General features: G+C 36.0%; 1 protein-coding gene and 1 pseudogene across 8 annotated transcripts in view; both read right to left on the bottom strand.

The window, feature by feature from the left end:
• LOC126702548 (probable LRR receptor-like serine/threonine-protein kinase At3g47570) overlaps positions 1 to 14797 on the bottom strand; it is a 103201-nt gene that overhangs the window by 51994 nt on the left and 36410 nt on the right. The window lies entirely within an intron of this gene.
• LOC126703896 (receptor kinase-like protein Xa21) lies at positions 8190 to 13556 on the bottom strand (annotated as a pseudogene).

A 14797-nucleotide genomic window follows, 5' to 3' on the forward strand; every position in this document is an offset into this window, starting at 1 on the left:
CTCTGGAGCACTTGAAGATTTGTGAAGTAAAGAAGAAAATGAGTTCCCTCAAGGCTTTATATAGAGGGAGGAAATAAATGGGAATACTCCTACTCAAAATTCTAGGGAAAAATGTCAGCCGTTGGATTGGTGCCTCACCGTTGGATACAGAGGACATAAAGCCGCCTGGAGTAATTAATAACGCCTTGTGGGCTACGAAGCGTCAGTAGCAATTATGATGTGCGTAAAACCGCACTCCCACACGTGTGAATCAAGGAATCAGTTGGTCTTATCTCTTAAAAATTAAAACCCCACTTTTTCTCCTTGGATGAGAGGGAAAAACCGGAATTTTGAGGGGCTATTATAAGGATAAAGGCCCAAGATCATATATTGGGCCATGGGCTTTGTCTGAGGACATTGATAGGTTCGAGGAGGAACAAATAACTATTAGAAGTTCCTAGTTAAAGTCTCATAAGTAGGAAACGAATGGAGAGTGATCCGAGGAGGAACTCGTCCTCGAATATGATGAATGCAGCTCAAGTATGTATTCCGGCAATTAGAGTGACCCTCCAAGAAACTCCAATGATAGGAACGTGCCTTACGAACATACTAGAAAGAAGGAAACCCAAAAATATCTAAGGGAAAGCTGCTACCATCGCATTAAATACACTACAGCTACTTTTCTGACTGCATTTATGTGGAGAAGACCTCTGAATAATGTTGTCTTGGCTATCATAACTCACAGAAAGCCAAAGAGGGTCTGATGGGACGGGTACTCAAGTAGAGGCTCAGATGATCAACAAGTATAGGATCAAGATGACCCAAAGGGAGCTATATAATGTGAGAGATCCTCCATAAGATGGAGATCGAAAAAAGAGAGATCAGAATATATAAGAGAGATCCTCCATAAATTGTCTTTGTATCCATCTGTGATTAACTTATATAAGGGTGACCTCCTCGGATTGAAAGTCTATTGAGATCAGAATCTCTTACTTGTGTTTGATTGTCATTCAATTCAATACTAGCCGTTGTTCAATTCATTAGGGCCTAGTTCTTCGACCTACTCTCTACAAATTTATTGTATTGGGCTCATTGGGCCGATATCTCATACGGTTTGGGCTTCGGCTGTAAATCGTGACCCTACAAAACACTTTCCCTTTAAGCAATGCAAATTAGCAATTTAATTACAGTCAATATTCTTACTCAGCTCCATGAATTCTATTATAACTAGCTACGGTAAACCTAATGGAGCTAAGCCTAATGTTTTTTATCCAATTATCTTATAGGGAAATGCTAACGGATGCCCTTAGCACTAGCATTGGAAGTGCAAAAACTCCCAATTGCTATTTTAGCAACTAAATCCTTAAAATCATGCTCCATCCGGGTATGTAAATCTAAAAAAATTTCCTTCCTTGTTACAGTAGTTGCATATATGCAACCTTACTATTCATGGGGTTGTAAAGAATTTTTTTTTTTAATCTTTCACACTCTCTCAGTCTCTCTCTTCCTCTCACACTCTCTTTTCTTACATTTTAGTTTTTTATTAGGTAGTTTATATTATTTTATTAGGTTGTATTTAAAAATAAAAATTGGGATGTTAGGTATATTGTTGGATGATTTAGTAAAATAGATAAAATAGTATTTGAGGAGGTAAAATAGGTAATTTTTTTACATTCCCTATTGATAGTGCTGGCTTGAGATAGTAGGAATAACTACAGTGAGGTTGTAAGCATTTGTGGGGTGTAAAATCCCCCCAATTGCTATTTTAGCAAACCACCCGCTCACATTGGGCTTTATCTAGGTGTGGATTGCTAAAAAATTTTAGCAACCATGAATAGCAAGGTTGGATATATACAACCTACTATTCATAGTTGCTAAACATAAAGGTAAATATGAAAGTATATGAAAGTACAAAAAAGATGAAAGAAAGAGATGGGAGAGAAGAGAGAGAATGCGTTAATAGGATAATTTATATTATTTTACTTAATGTTAAAATAAAAACTGAGATGTTGAGTGTATTTTTAGATGAGTTGGTAAAATAGATAAAGTAATATTTGAGAATATAAAAAAGGTATTTTTTTACATCACCCATTGCTAGTGCAATGTACCGGTTGCAATTATTTTTAGGTATAACAACCTGGCTGGAGCATGATTTTATGAGTTTGGTGGCTAAAATAGCAACTGGGGGTTTTTACACCCCCAATGCTAGTGCTCTAAAGTTTTGGAAAAATGATAAGGAATGACCCATTATCCTTTAAATAAATCCATGTAGTCTTAAATTTAGAAGAGCAATCATTGAAAGACTCATCAAATGACTCTTCACAGTACTTGATGGCCATGGTTGCAACATCCACACAACAAAAATTAGGAGTGAACTCTTTTATACAAGAATTTCAAACTCACTACAACAAAGGCAAGGGCAAATCCAAGAATAAGGATTGTCGACGCTCGGCCTCGATTGGGACGGAAACGAAAAAAACTGTTGCCGTCGTTGCGAGCCCTCGTTCGACCACCCATCATGGCAACAGCTCCCGCGCACGGGGCCTCGTTGGAGGGTCCCTCTCGATAATGGTGATGGTGTGCTTCGCGAGGAGCTTCGTGTGCTCTCTCTTTCTCGATGGAGGAAGGTAGGTCTACCTTTAGCATTATGGTAGAAATTTGGGCTAAATTTTAAGGGATTACCAAAGGTAAGTGGAGTTGCCACCAATCATTGGGTTTTCCTAAGGTGTGATTGGTCACTTATTTCTAGTTGATTTTATTATCGATCCTAGGTTAAGAAAAAAGACATTTTTCCTAATCTAATGTGGATGACAAAAAATCTTGATTCTTAGGTCCAAAAGTTTGGTTACATGTGGGGAAGGTGTTAGGCACCCCACAACGCCTATCCAAGGACAGTCTTTTGTTTTGATAAAACTTTAATTTTTAGAAATTGGTAGTAAAAACATGATTCTGATATTGGCTTTTGGGGCTTTGCATGCATAGGGGCTTTAGGGTTCGGCTTTTGAATGGGTATGGTCCCAATCTCTACTTTCCTAAGGCATTTGAGCAAAGTGCCAAAGTTCTACGACGAAAATCTAGCCACAAGTCACCTTACTTTTGGGGTGGAAATTAGGCATCTCTTACCTTAGGTGACACGGATTGTGACAATCACATCGGAAGGGGGTAAACAAGTATATATATATACATACATCATGCACAATACAAGCACACAAAGCAGCAAAGTAAATGTCTGCATCCCTAGAGCATGGCCCAAAATATAGGTGCAGGAAAGTAAACATGGGTCGCCATACTCTAGAGATGAGGATAAATGGTACATAACATGATATACCTAATACAAACCATCTAGGGGAGAAAGGGAGGAGGAAGGAAGGGGTTTAGAAGAGTACATAACCAAAGGGAAAAGCTAAACCCTAAGCCTACTGACTATAGTTGCTTGGCTTAAATCCACATGCCTGCATCCTTGCCCCTTTTGCTTGCGCCTGAGAAACCGTGCCCTAGCTCCATGTGTGTACATGTAAAGACAAAGACAATAAACCAGCTGACAAGCAATGGAAAGAAAAAGGTGCAAAGAGCATATGGAAGAGGCATAAAGTAGACAAATGTGACAGACATGGCAAGCATAGGAACAAGGACGCAAGCAAACAAGTGAGAAGGCAAACAAGCTAGAAAACAAACAAGCGAGAAGGCAAACAAGCTAGAAAACAAACAAGCGAGAAGGCAAACAAGCTAGAAAACAAACAAGCGAAAGGGCAAACAAGAAAGAAAGCAAACAAAAGGTGGTGTCCACAAGGGACAAATGTAGGTTTGGATCGGGTGTCCATAACTTCATTGTGTTGAAGTATGAATGACACACTAGCAAGCAAGACTCATGTATGGACATATAAGTAAATGTGTAAAGATGCACATAAAGCCAACGAGTGGCACAAACAAGCATATCATTGCACGGAGCGAAAAATGAAAGGGCACGCAAGGAGCAACCCTACATCCGGAGATGCCTCCTAAATGGTTACATCCGAACAAGGCCTCATGGGCGTCGGGTGTAGCCAAACAGGATCAAGCCCGCGGAGGGCGTCAAGCACAACAAAGCCTAGAATTAGAGAGGCTAAAACAAACATAAAGCATAGAAGCAAGCAAGCATAGACATGCAAATAGGGGTGATCCAAACCCTTTGATATGGGCCAAGGTGTATGGACGATGACAAAGACCATAGGGTCTAGATCAGGTCCAAACCGATAGGCCAAAACACAAGAAGATGTGACAAAAGGAACAAAAGAGCTACAATAGCACATGGCATGACAAACATAACCTAGGTCTAGGCACACGAACTTGGCATGGAGCACACAAGCACATGGAAAATCGCATAAAACATGTAAAGAATATAGAAGCTAGGAAACAAGCATGTAGGTCTAAGTATGTGGATGTAAGCATAAAAGCATGGAAGATCACAAATCCAAGCATACAAGCATATGAAGGCATAGACATAGACATAGGCATAGGAGCATAGAACATGCATACAAACATGTAGATCTAAGTAAGGCATAACCATAGACATGATATCAAGTATGTGATCATGTAGATCTAAGCATAGATGAGGTAAGAAGCATGGAAGCAAGCATGTGAGTATGTAAACCTAGACATGACATGCAAACATCACACAAGGTGCAAATCAATTATTCTAAATGAAGGTAAGCAAAAAGTGTGGATTTAAAGATAATTAAAAGACCTTGGAAGTTGTTTGAATGCCTTCAAATAACTTCCAAAGGGTTCAGGAGCCTCTTTGTGATTTTCGAAATGATTGAGGGTTTTATTGCAATTTTGGAAAGACTTGGGGTCAAGATGTAATTTTATGGAAAAACCGGGGTCAAAATATGAATATTGAAAAGTTCCGGGTCAAAAAGCAATTTTTGAGGAAGACCGGGGTCAAAAACATGATTTTTGGGAATTTTGGTATTAAAATATGATTTTGGGAATTTATGAATTAATATGCAAATATGGGAAAAAACAAATTAGATGCAAACAAGATGAAATGAATTAAAATGCAAACATAGCGAAAATATGTGAATATGTAAATATGGGAAAAGGGATTAAAAAGAATGTAACAAAAATACATAATAGCAAATAAAGAAAAGATGGCATTTTATTAAAGAAAAGAAAACATGCATGGAGCCTTTTATTTAAAAGGTGGGCTGAATATGTTTAAAACAAGATATTGGTTTAAAACCAAAGTGGGCTGAAAGTTTGATGTGCATGTGGGTTCAAAATTAAAGTGTGGAGGCCTGGGTCGAATGCTAAGCCTTAAAACTAATTGGGGTTTAACCTTTCTAAACCTTAGCCGTCCACCTCACTCTCTAGAATCTTCATGGCCGACCCTTCAAGCTCCCACTTTGAACATCAATGCCACCACAATAAATCGCACCATAAATGTGTTGTAATTTTTTGGGGTTTATTTCCCACTCCATAATTATTTGTAATTTTTATTTGTAAGATAATTATTTAATTTCTTTAATTTATTTATTTTAATACAGTTGGCCCAGTTTTTGTTTTGACGCATATAAATGTGTTTAGATATTCAAATTTTGCTTTTGTTTTTTAAAATGCATTTCTTCAAAGTTCAATCAAGATTTTCTTGTCTTCTTTGATGGTGGATACAGATTGTTGTTCGAATCATCATTGAAAAAGGTTTGAGCCAATGAAGACGAGCCCTATCCATTTTATGAAATTGGTGCGAGTGATGCCGGGATTGATGGGCTCCAAAAAACCAGAGCTTTCATTCGTAAGTAATTCACTTACTTCTATGGAATCAAAAGATATAACCTCAACCTCAACGTGATTCTATCTGAATAGAAATAAATACTCATCCTCTTGCATAAAAGATACAAAATCCATGAGCAGATGCTCAAACAAATCTGTTATATTTTGAACATGGATTTGTTTTTTACTACCATTGATGGAAACATAAAAGGAGAAACTTCTGATGATCGAAAAGAAATACAGAGGAAGAAACTGTTATCTGATTCAGAATAACAAAAGAAATCAGAATTGCTTTTGATGATTAACAGGAAAGCATATAAAAAAATAAATGTACATGTTTAACATTAGGATCTAATAAAATGTTTGCCCCTTCGACATCCCTGCCAGGAGAGCCACATTATTTAATAGCCATAAAGAAATTAACAAAGCTGCAAGCCCGCAATTCCTGGAACAAAGAACTAAAGAACAACAATTGATACCCAAATAACTGTGCAATGTATTCCTTTCATGAAACTAGCCAGAAAGAATCTGCCTGTTGTAATTTTGAACGACATATTCCTTGAAGGGACCATATTCTTGAAGTAATTTATGGATTGAGCCACCAGAGACATATTCCAAATAAACTGAGATTTTTTCCTCACCCTAAGAATATGATAATCTGGAATTATTATGAATGAGGGATCCAATATTACATAGATTTGAACGTGAAAAGTCCTTCACTCTCCCTCTCTGTCTCAATTATCTATATTACTGTCTATCTAGATTCAGCTAAAAACTTATATACTGCCGGATGAAAAAAATACCGGTTTCAGTTGCTTTGATATCTGATCATCAGAAACAACTCTGACTTCTTTAATTGCACACATTTGCTCACTTCCACTGTTATAGACGCAAATATAACAATTAGCAAAGTAACAAAATAGAAAAAATCCTACTCTTGCTACACTATTCTTGAGTTTTTACTTCATCACATTGCTGCTGAGTTTATTTTCATGTCCATCATGTGGACCACTCACACCGGGTACACTTCATGTGTCTAATACTGATTGCAAAGCACTTGTTCATCAATCTTCTTTTCTTTATCTGGAGACATGGTTTCATTTATATTTTATTTTATTTTTTAACATTTGTAATAACACCTTGGCTTTTTTACCCTGTAGCCATACTAAACGCACCATACCATCTGGCACATGTATGCAGTTACCATAATAAAATTAGGCTTATCTGTGGAAAAAAAAAAAAAAAAAAAGAAAACCAATCAAGGAACTTTTAGTCTATACGACAATATGCAATACTAAAAGTTTCCCCCAGATAATCCAAATATTTATTGTAACTTCATTACCTTAAATCCAAGGTATACAAGCCCCAAAGTCACCCTTCCTTTGTTCTTGTGTTGGGCAAGGCAGAAGGGCTAGTAGGAGAACCTGGAGGAAGAGGCTGACAATAACATTGACTCTTTCCATCTTCTAGCTTTCCAATTGGAGACTTCAGGTTCAAGCCATAATGTGGGAGAAGAGGTGATGTGGGACTTGTGGGCCACCTCAACCCTGGACCAGAGCGTCTTGATCACATGTTGAACATGGTATCACCATGTCCTCTGCCACCAAGATACGACACCAGTTACTATTCACAGAAGCATTAAAGAAGCACAATTAGAATTATCCATTAACATCTTTTTTTTTGGCTTTTTAGATAGACGATAGAATAATTGATCTTCCGGTATCTATTAAAAAAAAAAATCCTAATAATTATTATCTTTTGAGTTGAACACATACTTCCTCCCCTCTATGGCTCTAACTATACTACCCAAATACTCAAATACGACAATAAATTCATGTCAAATACCAGGTAAAGGTTCTCTAAAATGAATAACGACTTATCTTAATATGATACATTTGTTGCTAATGCAACATTTCATTGGTTGAAGTTGAAATACTTTTGAATCTCAGTTCCTGGTATTTTAATTGAACAATTCCAATTTCCTCCTAGTTCTCAATACTGCTTGCATTTAGCAAATACAAGAAATTTAAGTAACATGAATTTGGGGAAAGTAGCAAATATTGTTTCTTTATAACTTAAACGAGAGAGAGAAATCACCTGATTCAATAATGTGCTTGATGTTTTTGGATCCAACCCTATGCAGTTCCTTGCATCCACCATTCCCATTGATTGTGGAAGCCTTAGAATTTCTCGATGCTGCTTGCAGTTGTCAATGTCAAGAAGTTCTAATCTAGGGGAGCTACTAATGCTTTTTGGGAGAGTAACAATATTGGAGTTAACTAGAAACATAAATTCCAATACAGGGAAGTTATCGGGCTTCATGAATTCAATTATATTATTATTACAGCCAACGAGTTCCAGACCAATCACGCTGAGAAACTCATATCCCTAAAATTGACTAAAGGAGCTGTGTGCTAATAGGGTCCAGTACTCATTAGCATCTTGTGACTTCGCTTGCTTCACCCATTGTTCCACTGCTGTTCCACTTGCTTCCAGTTTACACTTATCCCTGCAAATAAAAGTATGGAAGCGAAATCAGTCATGTCTCACAATTACGAAGCACAAATGATGATAGAAAGGAAGAATGTTATCACCACGGGCTTTTAAAAGCTGTTGAATTGGGAACCACTAGCATTGTTGCATAATCTCTATCAATCAAAGTGATTTTTTTTTTCTACTTGAATTTTGGATGGAGTTCCAAAACTGGGATTAGCTTAAGTGCCATTTTCACTGACTAATAAAAATTAGCTGTGGACATAGATTTCAATCCCTCATATCTTATAGAAAAGAAAGTGAAACTAGATATTCAACCTTTGATATCATTAGTTTTCTAAAATGTCATCTGAATATATGACGGATCCAATATTTACATATTACATAGATTTGAACATGAGAAGTCCTTCGTTATCCCTCCCTTTGTCCTGATTATCTATATTACTGTGTATGTGTGTGCGGTTGTATGTGCATGTGCATATCCACTGGCCTTTATGAGATCAACTTTTACCAATTCATTTCCGTAGTGTCAAACAATATTTGCATGTGAAAGCTGACTAAGAAAATTTATTTCCTGTTAACAAGAAAAGATTCAGCTAAAAACTTATATACCGCTAAATGATGCAATGCAATTTGACAGTGATAATTCAACTATTCAAGTAACAAAAATATAAAAACTGAAGAGAATCTTATAAATAAAAATTACAAAGCTCAGCAACTTGATTTCTCTATAAATACTCATCCTATGAATGAGCCTATAAATTCAGAGGAAGAGAGTAACAAAGGCAGCCAAAGATGTTGATAAAGGAGGCATTCCTTGGCATAAAGGTTTTTTTTTTTTTTTTTTTTTTAAGAGATGGAATCATATTTCTTCGAAGTTCAATCTTGTCTTCTTTGATGGTGGATATAGACTAGGGTTGGAATCATCATTGACACACTTCAATGTACCCAAAATCATTTCCTTCGATAATTTGATATGTTGTGGCGGATGCATAGTCAGTAGAGCTGGATGGTCAACGTACTGCCACATGGATAAATGCAATGTATTCTAAAAAAAAAAAAAAACAAATGTTTTTAGTCCGCCCATGAAAAGTCTAATCGGCCTACAAATAGCATCACATTTTTACCTTCTCTCATTTAAATTGTCTAAAACAGACACACACAAAAGTCACACAGTGCAGAGCAAAAGCTAATAGCTTTTCTTTCAATCATCATCCATGATGGAGAAGGGCTTCTTGATCTTTTTTTTTTTTTTTTTTTTTTTTTTTGACAAATTCATATACAATCAAATACTTTTATCCTTGTGATTTTTATAGGTTTTTATTTATTTATAAAGTTATAAGCTAGTATTTATTAATCATGCCTCGACCCTTTTGCTAGTGGTAAGTATTTTTCCTCCAAAAAACAACTTAGACGAAAAACAAAAAATCATACATATAATAAAATAACTTGTATAACCAAAAAAGAACCCTAACAAAGACTCAAAAGCAAAATAAAATCAAACATGTATAAAAAAAATCATATGTGTAATATGAAATATCCAACAACAAGATAATTTCTACAAAGCCGTGATTAATTAGACTTACCAAGGCACTGATTGGCATCAAAAACCGTGACAGTGAAAGTGGAAAATAGAGACAAACCTGAGGATAAAACAATCTCAATTCCCACAAATAGTGAATCATCAAGTTGCACAAAAAGCTGCACAAAACCCACAAAAATAAATAAAAACAAATTGGTATTTCGGGAAAAATGGAAGAAAGTGGAAAACAGAGAAAAACCTGGGGATGGTGAGAGGAAATCCCATAGGAGTGAAGTGGTCTTTGTGGGCATGATGAGTTAAGAAATGATGCCTCTTTCTCTTTGAATTGAAAGAGAAAGGTCACATAGTACTTCTCAAAATAAAAAGGTCACAGTTGTTATTGCACACAATCTATACACACTTCAAAAGATTTTGAATTGAAAGTTTCTAAAAGTATTTTCGACAAAAAATGCATTCACGTCAAAGACGACGACAATGCATTGAACACATACTTCCTCCCCTCTAATACTCAAAGACGACGATGCATTCACATCAAATATATAACAGGAAAAGGTTATTAGAATAACAACTTATCTTAATCTAATACATTTGTTGCTTATACTATCCGATTTGATTTTGTACTCGTCAAGGTCAAACACGAACCCATCTTAGCTAACCAACAAGAGCATTAATTACTTGTGGAGCATTAATTTAACTGTTCTTCAACATGATTAGGTGAATCCAAATTTTTTGGTTTCATCGTCACAATCATAGCTTGACTTTTATAATAGAATTAAATCCATGACAGAGTTGACTAGCCAACATGATCTTGAAATTATGTGCATGGTATCTGCTGTGTGCCCTATCTGGTCAAGCATGATCATCAGATTACTTTTGTTATTGAAAATTAGGCAAATGTAGCATTGTTATGTAATTTACACTGATATAGCCAAATCGACCATCCCTCTATTTTATGAGCTCAAGCTTTGAAGAAAAATATATTGATGAAGAATGGGAAACAAGTGAAAAATAATTCTTATTATTTGTAGAAAATTATTTTACATCTACAAATAAAGTTGGTAGTTAATTTTCCAAGCATAATATCAATAGATTTAATACACTAATACAAGATTGTAGGAAATTATTTGAGCTACTCATGCATATAAAAGAAACATATAGAAGACAAGGTATATGAAACATGTAGAATACTTCTTATTCAATGAATAACCATAAGCAAGCTTATCTAGAATGCCAGAAAATTCTTTCCATCCAATGTAACAGTTTGAAGGAGCACAAGGCTTTTTGGATCTGTGAATAGTTAGTAGAAAACAACATTAAGAGAAAAGATCAAAATAAGTAAAAAACTTAATACCAACATTAAGATGGTGAGGAGTTTGATTTTTAACCTTCCATATAGCCAAGCATGTTGTGCTAAATCCTAGCATCAAGAATAATGTCCCTAACCAAATGCAACTCAGAGATGGCCTTACTAATGTCCCATCGTTCTTGTGGCAACTCCATGGAGCATGCCAACCTTGACTATGGATATCAAACACTCCTTTATATTATTTGCAAGGCTATCATTGTGATTTCCAAGAACTTCATCAACATTATTTAAAAGTTTTGGATCCACAACTTCCATTACATCGTCAGGTAAGGCCATGCTAGCATAGTTGTGAATGTTTAGGCCTCCCTCAAACACACTATTTGTGGGTCTCTTTCCTGTTATCATCTCTAACAATAAGATTTCATAGTTGTACACATCTCCTTTGGTGACACGTCACTTCCTAGACCATACTCTGCCATTAAGAATATTTTATCTATATATATATATATATATAATGTATTCACATTACAATTTGGGAGCTCAAAAATAACCATGGTAAATATGGGAAAGCATATGCTAACATTTTAAAAGACCAGTAAATTATTGTTACCTGGTGGAGTGTACCCAATTGTTCCCCTTATTCCAATTGAACTACTTTCTTTTGGATTTGTAAGTCTTAAAAGAAACTTCTCAAGCCCAAAATCTCCTACATGAGCAACCATATCACAATCGAAAAGAATGTTGCTTGGCTTTAGATCACAGTGAACAACTGGCATTTGGCAATGGTGATGCAGGTAATCGAGTGCATAAGTAACATCAATGGCAATGTTTGTTCTTTGAAGAAGGTTCAAGTTTCGTATCTCTTCCTACCCGTTATTTATTTCCAAATCCATATGCAACCAATTTTCTAGACTCCCATTCAGCATGAACTCATAAACTAGAGCCTTAAAATCATTTCCACGAAAATCCACACTTGAGCAACAACTTATGATCTTCAAAAGATTTCGATGACGAATATTTTTTAAGACTTCACACTCAGAGATGAAGCTCTTGGAAGCTCCTTGACGTTGAATATTTAGTACCTTAATTGCAACAATTGATCTATCTTCACCGAGGATGCCTTTATACACTAAACCAAAACTACCGACACCAACCAAATTTGCTAACAAAAATCCATCAGTTGCTTGAAGCAGCATTTGGTAAGACACTTTCATAAATGATTTCTTCAAGGAAGATTCTAAAGAGATATTATTATTATTATTATTATTATTATTATTATTATTATTTATGCCAAACAAATAAGAAAAAGGACACTATGGTTATTACCAAAATCACACATGCCATTAAGATTACCACTTTGAGTGCAAAATGCCACTTCATTTTCTTCTCCTCTTTTGTTAAGCACCTCGGGAACTTTAGTTCTGATATGCCCCCACACACCCTACTATTTCCAATGAGTGATATTGCGCTAGCATTTGCAAACACTCCTTTTGTTGGGACCTCTCCCTGAAAATCATTGAAGGATAAATTCAAATTCTTAAGGGAAAGATTCTCCAAGAAATTTGGAATTTGATTGGAGAAGTTGTTATGAGAAAGATCCATGACTTGAATACCTCTTGAAGAACTCAAGGATATTGGAATTTCTCCTTGAAATAAATTACCCTCCACATAAAGGTACTCAAGGCTTGTGCAAGAGCCTAGGCTGCTTGGAATTTTACCAGACAACTTGTTTTCAGATAAGTCCAACAATCCTAAATGGACAAGATTGCCGACTTCAAAATGTAGTGATCCTACAAAAAAGTTTTGAGCTAAATAAAGTCCAATTGTCAGCGTGGAAATTGTGAAGAGTTGTCTTGGAATGATGCCAGTGAGATTGTTTTGAGAAAGATTTAATAACAAAAAATTTTGGCATTTTTCTATACTTGATGGGATAGTTCCTTGCAATTTGTTATTATCTAAGGACAATTCATTTAACAATGATAGGTTTCCAAGGGTAATTGGTAACCTTCCTGAGAGCCTGTTGTCATGTAAATATAATTGGTGTAATTTTTTAAGACTGCCAATATCATCTGGGATTGTCCCCGTAAATTTGTTACCATTCATCCATAAGAATGTCAAGTTGACCAAATTACCCATCCAGAAAGGGATCTCTCCAAAAATAAGATTTTTACTAATCGAAAAAACGATAAGATGGGTTGAAAGATTACCCAAAACTTTAGGTAACATACCTTTGAATTGATTCGCTGCAAGATCTATTCTCCGTAAATTGCTACAATTGACTAGAGATTGAAAGAAATTCATTTCATCATCATCTCCACTTCCTAAATTATTGCTACTAATTAATAATTCCTCCAAACGGTGTAAACCTCCAAAGTTGACAGAAATTTTTCCCGAAAAATTGTTCGCGTCAGCTTCAATGTATTGTAGCTTTGAAGCATTAGACAACGAGATTGGAAGAGATCCGGTAAGTCGGTTTTCATACATTACAAACCATTGGAGAAGCGGAAGGGTGAGGAATACATTTGTAGGAAGACTTCCACTGAGCTTATTTTGGGACAGTGAAAAAAGGTAATAGACGAGAGATTATATAAAGATGGAGGGATCAAACCAGAGAGTTTATTTCTACTAAATTCAAGATCCGTTAAGTTTCTTAATTGACCCAAGGTATCTGGAATATGTCCTCCCAGAACATTGTTGGATGCGAATAAAATTTGTAGACAGCTAAGGTTCCCAATGAAAGTTGGAATTCCTCCCTTGGGATTGTTCGTGTCAACATAAAGAACCTCCAGCTTCAACAAAAAAGAAAGCTTCATTGGGATTGATCCTGAAAGGTTATTTCTACCTACATCAAAGAAGTAGAGGTTGAAGCAATGGGAAAGGTTTGCAGGTATTTCCCCATTGAAGGAGTTGTTATATAGCCTCAATACTCGCAACCTGAACAAACGACCGAATTCATCAAGGATTTTGCCTCCAATGGTGTTGTTTGAGAGCACAATTTCCCTAATGAAGCTAAGGTTGCCTATGAATGGAGACAAGGAACCCTCCAAACCTTTGGAATGAAGATCTAATACAGTGACTCTTTTATGCTTGTGGCCACACGTAACACCTTCCCACTCGCAGAAATGGATGGAATCATTCCACGAGCTGAAAATGTTTTGAGGGTCAAATGTTATATGTCTTGAAGGCCATCAAAGCCTGATGATCTGTTTCATTCCCACCGAAATAACTAGAGGTGCCAGTACTTTTACTACCAGCAAAAACAGCAAAGAATTGTTACATGCAGCAGAACAATGAAAAAGAGAAGGATGGCTTCATTGGCTTGGGAGTGAATTGGGCACAATAGTCTCAGACTCATTGCTGCAAATGAAGATCCTCTTCCTTGCCGTATCATGTCCAATGAGCAAAATCTACGTTGTGCTTTTCTTGACAAAATAAGGCGTTTACACCACTGTTTTGAATACCGAAATTATAACACTCGAGAGAGGAAGAAAAAAAACTTGAAAAAGAGAGAGAAAGCATGAAAGAAAATCGGCAACTGATATGATGTTTGAGGTAAGTGGGGAAGAGGAAAAAGATAGAACTGAGAACTGAGAACCGATGAAGGAAGAAATAGAGTTAAGATGAGGAAAAAAAAAGTAGAGAACAAAATAAAGGGAGATGGTGGACCGGAAATGAGGAGAGAAACGTGTGAACATGGATTTTTATTTATTTATTTTTTTGAGAAA

The sequence above is a fragment of the Quercus robur genome, chromosome 10 (genome assembly GCF_932294415.1).
Source record: "Quercus robur chromosome 10, dhQueRobu3.1, whole genome shotgun sequence".
Lineage (NCBI taxonomy): Eukaryota > Viridiplantae > Streptophyta > Magnoliopsida > Fagales > Fagaceae > Quercus > Quercus robur.